Source organism: Mycetomoellerius zeteki, unplaced genomic scaffold (assembly GCF_001594055.1).
Source record: "Mycetomoellerius zeteki isolate Tzet28-1 unplaced genomic scaffold, Tzet1.0 scaffold31, whole genome shotgun sequence".
Taxonomy (NCBI): Eukaryota; Metazoa; Arthropoda; class Insecta; order Hymenoptera; family Formicidae; genus Mycetomoellerius; species Mycetomoellerius zeteki.
This window is the reverse complement of record NW_017257294.1, coordinates 3,602,712-3,615,341: the sequence shown is the minus strand read 5'-3', so window position 1 is coordinate 3,615,341 and position 12,630 is coordinate 3,602,712. Positions and strand designations below refer to the sequence as shown.

Sequence of the window (12,630 nt, the reverse complement as noted above, 5' to 3'; positions counted from 1 at the left end):
CAAATATAAAAAGTTCTTTTTTTTTTTATTTAAACAAGAAATAATATTTATAATATAAAAAATTAAACTTTTCCAAGATTTTTATTTTTGATATTTTATTAAAAGAGAAATTCTTCAATAATATAAAGTTTAATGACAGCTTATGACTTCAAAGAATGTCTCTAATGAATTATTTTGTTTTAGTTATAATTAATGTGTTTCTTACATCTTTTGCTTTTAATTTAAACAGTAAAAAAACGAGATAAGATCTCTTAGCCTTGCGCATACAATGTGAGCGAGCAGCTGTTTGATCAAAGTGTGCTGAAGACATTACGCTGTAAACACCACTTCGAAACTACTTCGTTAAGTATTAACGCGACCGTAGATTAGTGTACCGTATACTCCGCATATCGCTGTAATCTTCATGCCGTTGAGAAACTGATTTCCCGACTAGAATTTTCGTAGATACGCCTCTCGCAGATTCAAATTTTGAGTGCCCGTACTCGTGCATATCGAGCGGGGCCACTTGTCGGGATGCACTTAAGGGTTTTTATGCGTGCCCGCCCGAACCCCCTGTCAGAAAATGCGAATTGCGAATCTTACGAATCGCTCGGCGGAGCTGTAACCCGACAGGGGATCAAGGCGAAGAGTTCGTTTTCCGACCTTTGCTACGAGTAAGAATCCCCCTTGGTCCCTCCTCCTATGTATTCTAACGTACTTCTTCTTCGCACCTAAGATATATCTTCACAGATTCCAGGGCTTTTGCAATCACGCTGGAGTATCTTGATTCGTATAAATCTCTGGTAACCCATGTGGGATTCGGCGGAACGCGAGAGAGGCTCTTCCTTTCGTGACAAGTACACGCGTAATAGGGGCAAAGCTTCACCACTCTCCGAATACGGTGCGGAGGTACGACTGAACGACGCCCATGAATTCAAAACAGGCTGGAAGATCCTGGGACCCCTCTGCCGCGGCTAACGCAATTATGCATGTCAACGTTCGCGTATTCTCTTTACTGCCGTCTGCCGTGCGATCTAAAACGCGACGCACTGCGCGTACCAATCGATTATACTTCACGTCCTCCCCGAAAATCATATTTTATTGGTCAATCATAAAGTATACACACCACAGCTTCGAGGTTGTAAAAAGAAGATTGACGGTTCATAATGGATACTACATCAATATTAAAACGCATATTTCGCTGTGCGATAAGGGAGATCACTCGAATTACTGCGTGGAAGTTACATTTTCCTTTGACTTATTATGAATTATTTCGAAATTGGCCGAAAGTAAACACAAAAACTTGAATTTTTAAATATACTTGAAAAGCACGACTTAGATTTAATCCGGAAATATTTTGACTTTTTTTATGTAAACGATCATTAGAATGTTTTTACATCCTGATTAAAATCACTATTATTAACAATATATTGCATATCTATTATTGATTGTTTTTCGATTTATCATTATTTGAGAACATTATGGGTAGAGACTTAATCATAATAAATTTCTGAATAAGATAAGTAGAAACCAAACAAACATTAAACCGAATAAGTGTGGTATCCTCTAAAAGTTTTAAAATGAATCTCTAAAGAGTGAAATCTCACTTTTAAACATTGAAAATTAAGTCACTATTTTTCAAGACTGGTTCAATTTTTACTTTAGAGTGAGTGAGTTTCCACTCCAAAGAAATTAGAAAATATGGTGGTTATGTCACAGATACTGTGACAGTATCTGAAAAATAAAAATTTTAATTAATGCAACGCTTCTTTATGGTAAGTTTTCGATAAAATTACATATTTAAAGATTCAAGTAAAGAATAATTATTTAAAAAGGAAAAATAGATTAAGCAATATTTATAGAAAACAATATTTTACAACAGTTTATATTTTCTCTCTGCTGCTATAAAAGCACTCCAGATGACTATTTCCGGGTTAAATATGTAGATCTTAAAACGGCATTAATATTCTTAAAAAGAATATTGAGACTCTTTCGCGAATATTGAGACTTTTATTTTATATGAAACTCTAAAAGATTGTGTTTATAAAACAGCTTTAAGCCGGATGAAACATTTTTTATGAAGTAAGAAAGAAAAGAATCGAGCATCGATCACATTGCGATTCAATTAAGCTAAACTTCTTGTAAGACTTTTTAAAATGAAACGAAAAAAACTTTGCAGCGTCTTTATAAAATTCTTTATTTATTAATTTAAAAAGAGTGATCATTCATTTATTCATGGATGGTGCAAGATAAACGAAGCTTGTACGATCATTTAGGAAGAACAAAAGTTAGCAGGAAATCGTGAAAAGGCGAATGATATATATTTTATTTTAATCAAAATCTGTGTGCTAGTGCGAACTCTCTCTCTCTCTCTCTCTCTCTCTCTCTCTCTCTTTCATTGGTTAAATTGGTATAGAAGCAGCTATTACTAAGTCTCGAAATCGTATACTGGGATCACCGCTAACCGCAAGCTAAATCCTTTGAAGGATTAGAAGGACCTTCTATCAAAGTTGTTGACCTTTGTGACACGATATGCCCCTCCTATTGGGTATGGTGTCAGTAACTTCGACGTCGCGTAAGTAATCAACAGCGACGCATATAATGCCCTCTTGTTATGGATTAATACGCCCGATAGCACTGCGTATATGGCTCTCTCGAACGCAAGTGACCATTTGAATATAGTATTCGGTAAATGGGATTTGCATTAATGAATATTGCGCTTGTTACCTAAATACAATATCATTAATTAACAAAAAAAAGTCTTTTCCCTTCAGTTTTTTCGTTGAAACTTTCGACTTGTGCACCGTTGCTCTATGCATATTTGGAAATCAATTTATATTGATTAATCCTTCAATCATATTTTTATTCCTTCCTTTTGCAATCTGAGTCTTTTTTGTCGAGCTCAAGTTTTTTATTGATTTAAGCTTCAAAAAATATGGAAAAATTTAGGGTTACTTATCAACATTTCTATTACATTACTAAATAAATACAAGATATTTATAAGACATTTTAAGAAGGGGAACTGGAATGCTTTATTTCGGAGAAATTGGATGAAATTTCGCTTGTATCAAAAAAGAATCAGATTGCAGAAACGCGAAGAATTAAATTAATTAAACATTTCTCGCGCTGTGTTGTGAAAACAATAATACTATTCCGAATATATGCTGTATAACAAAAATGAAAGATTCGTGATTCTGTAATTCAGCTGAATCGTGATCTCAATAATTTTTTCCCGATGTGAATGACAGACAGAGCGTATCAGCGAAAGAATAATCAGGAAGTGCTGTAAACCATTCTTCGGATCGTACATTCACCAAACAAGACGCGAAGATGCAATACCTACTTAAATTCCGTTAGTCTTCCGCACTTATATGGTACTCTCACGCAGCGCAATTTTCGTGAGAAGAGGATGCAAGGAGGAGAGCTCTCGAGTGGCTCACAACTCGGAAACGAATAGTACTAGCACTCCGACGGCCGCCCGAAAGCACATACTTTCCCTTCCTTCTATCCTTTCGTCCGCTACACACTCGGCTCTTTACGGTTGCTTTCTGCACGCTTGCATATATAATTCCCGTAGCTTTCGTTAACACAATCATCGTTAGTATTCTCGCCTCGTACGAGATCGAGAGACCTCACAATTCGACGGCATGTCACGTCCCTTTACGTATCTGGTAAAGCACTTATGTAGTATGCGTGCATTGTGCCCACTCTGTTAACGAGTCTCTGTTAACGTCTTACAATTGATGCGTAAAATATCCCAGACATGATCTTTCTTTAAATTTAAATGTATTTACTTGAATTTCTTGCGAAAACGAAATAAATTTTAAATTGACGTGGAACGCTAATAAATTATAAATTGACGTGGGACGCTATCTTTTTCATTTATTTGTAAAATTATTGACAGACGATTATTTATCGTACTTTTATTTCCAATATATTAAATTCCAATATCAAATTTCAGTAATGAAGCATTTATTACACATTTTTATAAATTTAACATCAAATTTTTAAATAAAGATAATTTTGAAAGAATTAATTTTCATCTTGATAATTAATAAATAATAAATATCTATGTTTTATTTGTCTATTTGTTTTTATTCTTGCAACTCTTAAAAAAAATTTTGTCGTAAATCTCTATTTTCCAATTTCATGTAATTTCATCACTAGATCACTAGATACTGATTTCTCGAAATTGCCGGAACCGCTGTTTTCTTGTTTGATCTGTGGTATCTGTTGTTGAAAGGACATCCGGCGAGTCTCTGGGACACTCTGTGTATACTCTACTAAATTGCATGAACAAGAGAAGTCCGAAGGACGGATATTACTACGAATATACCATAGTATCACACTTGAAATCGTAGTCTCAGCGACGTGTCGCAGCTTCCATTGCTATCTTTTTATTCTGCACATTTCCCATTGTGTTTAGAAATGCCAAGTGAAATATCTGCTATTATATTATTATACTACATTTATTACTTCTTTTAAAAAATAATTCGGATTAAAGTTAAGAACTCGTGATTCAAAGATATATCATGCTTAACCGTAAGAGTAAGTGTTTTTTGGAATCTCAGTTAATTACTTAGTAAAATAAAAAATTTGTGTGAAAGAGAGTAAGAAAATACATGAGAATTTTGTAATTAAAATTCAGTTTATTCTACAATGTAGAATAAACACGCTTGTCGTCATTGCACAAAAATTTGTTATATTATCAATACGTCACGGAAATGTAATCGCGTTTAGCTGGTGTTGTGCTTTTGAGATGGAACCAACGTAAGATGTCGATCGTGCTCATCAGATCGATTCTTCACTCTCCAATTGAAGCACGACGTTGCATCTGTTAACAGCAAGCAGCGACTGTCATTGCAGAATCATCGATCAGCGTATACAAGAGAGACGCGATGTCCGAGAGAAACTGCAAACGTTTGCCCTGGACGTTCGGCCTGTTTCGAATGGCCCCATGCGCGTTCCGAGCTCATATTCGCCGTGATTTATCGTATTCGCGTGTGCAACCGCATGTAGGCGCGTCACTCCGCACAGTCGGTGGATCAGACCTGTCCCATAGATCATCGACCAAACGTATGCGCGCCGAATAACACGGAAGTGAAATAAAACAGAGAGGCTCACTAGCTCGCTGAATGACTAAAAAAAAGAAGAGTGATCGGATCGGAGGAAAACGAAGATTCATTCTGATCAGTTGACGTGTATGGCTAAAAACGCGCCGAACGTTGTCGAAGTTAATGCGCCAACATGATACTCTCGATTCTTTTATCTTCCAGTTGCAATTTTCTTTCGCGTATTTCGATTTTAAGAGACCGTTTCTCCTAATTGAGCGTGAAGAATTGCAAATTTTATAACACTCAGCCTACCAACCGAGAACATATTAGGGTAAACTCGGCAAATATGCTGCACTGGGATTTACGCCGCAGAAGTCAGAAAAAATAGAAGAAGTGGAGGTAATTTTCTCGCAACTATTCTGTTACATGCCTTTATGTTATATTAGTATTGAGTTATAATTTCAGCTTCTTACTGTTAATATTAATTAAATTATTGTGAGTTGAATCGATTTGTGTCACTGTAATAAGTAGCCCCATCATAAATTATAATCTACATAAAATGATTACTGTGGGCGCGTAAAAAACTTAATGATTATTTCATGATACATAAGTGTAGAGGAATAGTAAAGCATGTTGAAGAGCAAAATACAAGTGCTTTACTTTCGTATTCTTTTAGTTTGTTGTCTTGTATATCCTACTTGTTTGGGATATATACGGCATTTTTAGCGAACGGGATTTATGTCCAAAGCATACAAAGTGCGCAGATTGAAATCAGTGCACTAAATGCAATAAATGCATTACATGAAATATGTACCTCTTGTCATAACACTTCTAATATATGTATATAGAAAGATTGTAATTATTATATATATATTTATTTAGCCATATATCCCACCCCTACGGGATATATATAGCAAAATGCAAGGGTTTCAAAAAGTTTATTTTTTTAGTATGAAAAATTAATATTTCGGATTCCTAATATTTTTTTCATAGTAGTAGAAAGTATGAAGTTTTTGCTGGTATATTTGCCTTAAACATGGTAAATAGTACTTGATAAATAGTACTTGATAAATTAAATCTCCCTTAGGTGCGGCGTATATACCGGATTTACCCTAAGTTTGTAAAACGTAATACAAAATGTTACGGAAGGCAGAAATTTTCTCCGCAGATACAACCAAAGCGGAACAGTAGCTTTTTTCAATATTGAAATAGTGACGTTTTTTGTTTGCTACAAAGAAGTATAGTATATATAAAAAATGTATTAAAAACTTTAAATAAGTCTCGATATTGTAAATAGTGAACAACACAATCACATACAATGTAATTTGTGATTTTTGAAATGAATTTTACCTCAACAAAATTTTAATTTTAATTTTCAGCTTGAACAAAAAATATTTCGGGATAAAAAAATTGCTGATATTATCGAAAAGGTAACGTTTAATTAAGTATTTTAATACTTTACGAAAAATATTTGCATAGTCAACAAAAAGGTGTTTTCGAAAACTTTCGACATATCTGTGTGCAACGTGAGCTCCGTGAAGTGCAAAAATATTACACAAACTTTCAGGATTGAACGAAAAGTAAAATCGAATGCAAAACATGAAACGAAAAATATATGCAGCAAAAAGATATACTCGTACAATGTGTATATATGTAAACATATATTACACACAAATACGCGAATTTGCTTTACGTGTTAGGTGACAAACATCGATATCAACGGTATACAGGTAGAATTTCACTCTCATTATACGTCACTAGATATGCGTGAGCGACAGTGTCAATTATTAATCATTATTGCAAACTCCCATTTACGTGCTGTTTTAATCACACCTCTTTGATATCGATCTAATTAAATTATCAATTACCGAGACTAGTTACAATGAAATAATAAACGCAAACGATAATATGAACGTAACGTGCACTTTATCTTTCACAGTAGATTAAAGGTGCATCAGAGAACATAAAAGCATGTACCATTCACGAAATTGTTGAATCACAAGAAAATCCATGTTGCAAGCATTCGTGGACAGTCGATTGATTCGCAAAGTATGCTTGAATAAATTCCGCACGAAAAGAAGATTTCTCTCTCGAAACGATCATTGATGTTCGAGTTGTGCCTTTTGATTTCTCCTCTCTGCCGGAAAACTACGATGTCGTTTTTTTGTCTGCTTGTGAAAACGGCTCCTTTCCTTTCTCGATATCGCCCAACATCCTTCTCGAGTCCGCGTCGCTTTCGATAGCAATAACGAGCGCGGATGGGAACAAGGTCGATAGCAGTATCTCTTTCCCGGTTCCTTTTCGTGTCATGTGTACGCGATGTCCTCTGCGATATCTACATACATCTAATTCAATCGCGTATCCATGCTCAAGAAGGATGGATAGTTGGAGACCATGGAACAAACGCGCCGTATTTGTGAAGTCCGCTCGTTACAGACAGGCCACAGTCTGGACACGTCCGCCCATCTTGTGCCGTAGACAGAGAAGCTTGTAAAAGGATATCGGTGGAATCCTCTATAAGATCGATTCGGCTTTCGAGGCATTGCCTTTTGGCTTCTTTCTCCCGCCGCATGTTTCGCCACGAGCATCAGTCCCATTCGAGCCGAACGAACTCTTCCTTCTCTCCTCTGTTTGGTTTATTCGATACTGCTGCACACTGAAAAAAATGCATGTAATTTTTCCATGATTAGAAAATTACCTAAATATGATTGGAAATTTACAATTTCCTGTAAATTTCCAATCATATTTAAGTAATGTAGATAATTTTCCAGTCATAGACATGTAATTTCCATATAAAATTACACGCATTTTTTTTTCAGTATGCCATCTCCCTTGCAGCCCTCGAGAGTTCCCTTGCTGGCGATAAACGCCGCTTAAATACCAGTCGAATCTCGGTGTAATGTAGAAGTTGCTCGAGAAACACAAGAAAGCGGTCGAATGCAACTGGGGAGAAATTGGACTGCTCATGGTATCCATGGCTACGTACATATATACGAATATATACACACACACACACGTATATTTCTACATCTAGATTCGTGTGCTATCCGCATTACTATCGCGGTCAGGATTTGCATGCATGCTGCGCCAAGATCTTTCCGGGGAAACTCGGCCCATCACGTATCTAATACCGTCTCTTACCGAAGGAAGAAGATAGCCGCGTATATGAAAATGTGTTGGTTAGCGGCAAAACTGGAGATCATTTTGAAATTCTGCTAAAAGTTCGCATTATTACGCTTCGACATATTCATCGGACGGATGCTCGTCATTTACTTTTTTTGGACGGAAATCTCACAGTTAATCTTTATTATGTGAGCCTTTATTATCTATAATTTAAAACGATTATCATGTAGCGTACAAATTAATACGATTAAAATAACAAGTAATGTTCTCATAAAATATCAAATGTAATATGCAAGCGGAAAAATTTATCTGTATTTAAAAAAAATTTTTTTATATTCTGATTCCAGACTCTCGTATTATTTTTATAGTTATTGGAGAAAGGCAATGCTTGAAGTAATAATACTATTAATATATCGTGTAAAACGTTTTCTCATCCACGCGAAAATATTATGAGGTTTTATGTATTCGGAATTCAGATTTAATAACAGCACACGTTGTTACCTCGACATACGGTGCGAAATTATTTCGAAGATATGCCATTCAGGGAATTGCCACTAATTAAAACGAATATGAGATACAAAAGATCATGGACCATTGTTTCGGAAAAGAAAGGGGAAGTAGTACGCAGCTGGCGTAACGGGCAAGAGACTTCTCGTAATACCCCATTTCGAGTCCCCGGCGTAAATGAGTCAACCTACGCGAGCGCGGTCGAGGGTTATATTTCATAAGCGGGCGGTTACACCGAAAACCACGCGACACTTCAAAGGTGCCTGGGAGAGACTTGTGAGGTTCACACAGAATAACCGAGGTCAAAAGTATCCCGTTCTCTCGTGTCACATCGCGCCGACATACTCGCGCGCATAAATCCGCGTCTCGTCGCAGAGGTTTCGCATGGTTACGCCCTTAAATGCGATGCATGCACCTCGAACTGCAGTGGATTTCGAGGCGCATTTAAGCACGCGCGACGCGGTATTGTATATTGTTGGGCATTGCGCAGATTGCGCAGGGTATTTAGGGTAAGCCGCCCGACACGCGACGCACACGCGGCGCAGTGCACCGTAGGGTGTATAACACCGGTGATGGTTATGATAAGTACACGCACACTTCTTGCCTTATCATCGTGCACCGTAAAACCACGTCGTTCGTCAACAGCCATTCATGTAACTGCATTGCAGTTGTCGTCATCAACGTCTCCTCGTTCTGCGAGCCATCCATCCTCCGACTTTTCATCAATTCTCTTTGATCGCTGCGTAAAATTCCAAATGTTTTCACGATTTTTTTCTAATTAATTAAACTGTATGAGAATTTAATCCGTGTGCTTTGTATCTTATTCATGATCTCGTCCAATAGAGAGTTAGGTAAAAAGTTATCTTTTTGCTATTTATATCTTATAAAGTCTCTCGCACATTTATTTATTATTAAAATATGAAGGATACTATAAAAACAGACTTTTTTGTACTAAATAAAATATATCTATTTCAGATAATTTTTTATAAAAATTTCGTTTAATCTGTACATCGAAGATGTTTTTATCTATTTTCGCATTGCTTCCAGTCTCCATGGAGATAGTCGTATTTCCTCGATACCAATCGGATTTCACGTTCGCGATATCAATCGAATATATTGGTTTTCAGATACATGCGCGCATCGATTCAACAAGTACTACACGTGCAATTAAATGTGCATTACTGAGATTTCATATCTCGGTCGTGTTCGCACCGTGCAGAGCTCTGTAATGGCCTGCTGCACAGCGGGTGTCCTGCTGTATTTCTGGTAATCTGCGCCTTGAATAGCAAGGAAAGAAAGAATTCCATTTTCAGATGACGAATAATGAAATTAGAAAATGCAAGCTGTTCTGCAAAAAAAGCTTTGAATCAACGGTCTAATAGTATTTTTCTCTCTCTTTCTCTCTGTCTGATGAATGTGAAAATAATTTCTCTTTTGAGATTAAAAAGTACGATCTAATTTAGAGATTAATATTAAAGATTAAAAGATCGGGATAAAATTACACTTCTGCAGGAATAAAAATAAATAAACGTATTTCTTAGTCAATTTTAAGTAAATCTCTCTTGAATAAAACTGTAATCTTGCTGAAAATTTTGCTTTCGTCACGATTCATTCATAATCTAAAGATAACTAAGATATAACATTTTATATGTTGTAACATTTCAAAAAGAGCATTGTGACAAAATACATTTAAAGTTTATTACAAATGTCTTCAAATATTCTATTTTAAGAGAATTGAAATACAAATGATTTATGTCACAATATTTCCACTCAATTGTTTACTGTAATGTAAACTGAAAACTTTTCTGTGATCTTATCAAAAGTACTCTGGATACATTCACTTTAATTTAGTTTCGAATTTCTCACTTGATTACTTAACTTAGATTACACGTGGTGTTAGTTACATGTATCTTAACCTATGTAGGCTTTGCGGGAATGCGGGAATTCTAGAGAATGCGGTTGAACATGCGAAGTAAACATCGTTAGCGGTTTCTATCTCTGCAAAATAAATTTTATACATCTATTTTCTAAATTCATCCAGGTAATACTTTGCAACATTTATTTATTACAAATATTTTTGTTTATTAAATACTTAAGCAAATTATTTTTCTAAAATGTATCTTTGAAGATTATTATAATTATGATAAATATGTTAGTTTCGTATATATTTATTACACCGTAAGAAATATAAATACAGAAAACTTGTTTTAACTTGAATTATTTTTTTAATGAACTTAAAGAGTTTTTCTAATTAAACTTTGAAAAAAGCAAATGTCTGTTTAATTTTTTAAGTAAACTTATTCTAGTATAATTTTAGACTTATAATTATATAATTTTGTATATTATCTTTACTAACTTATATTAATTTGAGACTTAGCTATCAAAAAGATTTAGTATCGAAAATTAAAAGTTTTGAAAAAATCTTGATCGTTAAAGAATTAACTTCAAATTTGCCAAAGAATCTTGAAATAAAAAGTACGCGGCTTAAAAAAAGTGCATCCATGAAACTTTTGACGAGAGTAAGCAATTAAAAGATCGAGAGGAAAGTTTTAGCGAGATCTTACGAACTTACAAACCATTGGTTTGTCGAATTATGCAGTTTGATTTAAGAACAAATTGAAACATCGTCCACTTTTTGCAGCCTTGTGCAAGATCAGTCAAATTTTCTTTCAAACTCTCGCGTGAGGATATTATTAGATGTTATATTGAAAAGATGGCGTCGTATCAAAGCTTTGATTACACCACGCGACGTAATATTAGAGTGGATCTTTTCTTCGATAAGCCTAGCGCATTTAATCTCATAATAGAAAATTTCACGATCCGTTAGGTATACTCAAACGTTTTCTTTTTCATTTTTTAATTTTTTCATCGCGCAGGACACGAAAGTGTGCCGGTGGGAAAAGAGATATTGTAAGCTTCCTTTGGATGCTTACAAAGAAAATCCGAAGCGCTTAAATATGACGTAGCGACCGCCTTCTCATAATCTGTATTCAACCGCTGTAATCACTTTCGCTCCCCTCCGAGATTGAATTTCACGGGTAGCTGTTTAAAAAGCGGAATTTATATTCGGCTAGACGCACTCTTAGCGCGTCAGAGGATAAGTATCAATGCTACTCGGCCATTAATCATTGGTCGAGATTCTTTTTTGCACGTTCCGCCATATATCACACTGGATCGCGCGAATTGCATAATTCCTCAGTTGAGAAAATGTGAAGTCAGCAAGCGCTCCTATAATACTCGCATGTTTTCGCCGATATTCTTTGTTGCAACTAGCATTAAACTTGATATGTCAAGCGTACGGACACAATGCAATATACACGTAAATATTTGCATCGATTTTCATCTATTTTTTACTTATGACACAGACTGTAACAAAAAATTATATATATTATGCATATTTAATTGAAAAGTGAACTTTATGACATGATGGTGAAACAGTGGAAAGTCTTTTCTTTTATACTTAGTTCGCCTTTGAAAAACTTTTTAACAAAGTTAAATTAATTTAAAGTTTAAAGAGGATTATTATATTTTTATCGTGGATATTATATTTTTATATCATTCGTACATTGTAGTGACTCTATTACGAAGTTCACTCAATTAGTTTTGTTAGGCTTCGCTTGATTGGCCGCGATTAGAAGTCATCTTCTATCCAATTCATCAGCCTAATACTTCGTTATTTGAGAAGATAAATCAGAAACTCTACTACATTACTCTCGTAATTACATCAAATCAAATGTCTTTGCATTTCTAAGTATTCTTCTTTCTATTTATTGCTAGAAAATGAATAAGCCCAGCGCACAGAAATATCTATTGTTGTTTATTTCGACTGTCCAAACAATTTCGAACATACGTAATGTTCGAGATTGAAATGTTAATACATATTCTACAGTCTGTTGGCTTAATAATCTATATAATACGAGATGTTCTGTGTAATTTACCGTTGGTTCGACGCGAATGCTGTTAAACT

General features: G+C 35.2%; 1 protein-coding gene across 1 annotated transcript in view; it reads left to right on the top strand.

Moving 5' to 3' along the window:
* LOC108724751 (platelet endothelial cell adhesion molecule) overlaps nucleotides 1-12,630 on the top strand; it is a 155,252-nt gene that overhangs the window by 127,232 nt on the left and 15,390 nt on the right. The window lies entirely within an intron of this gene.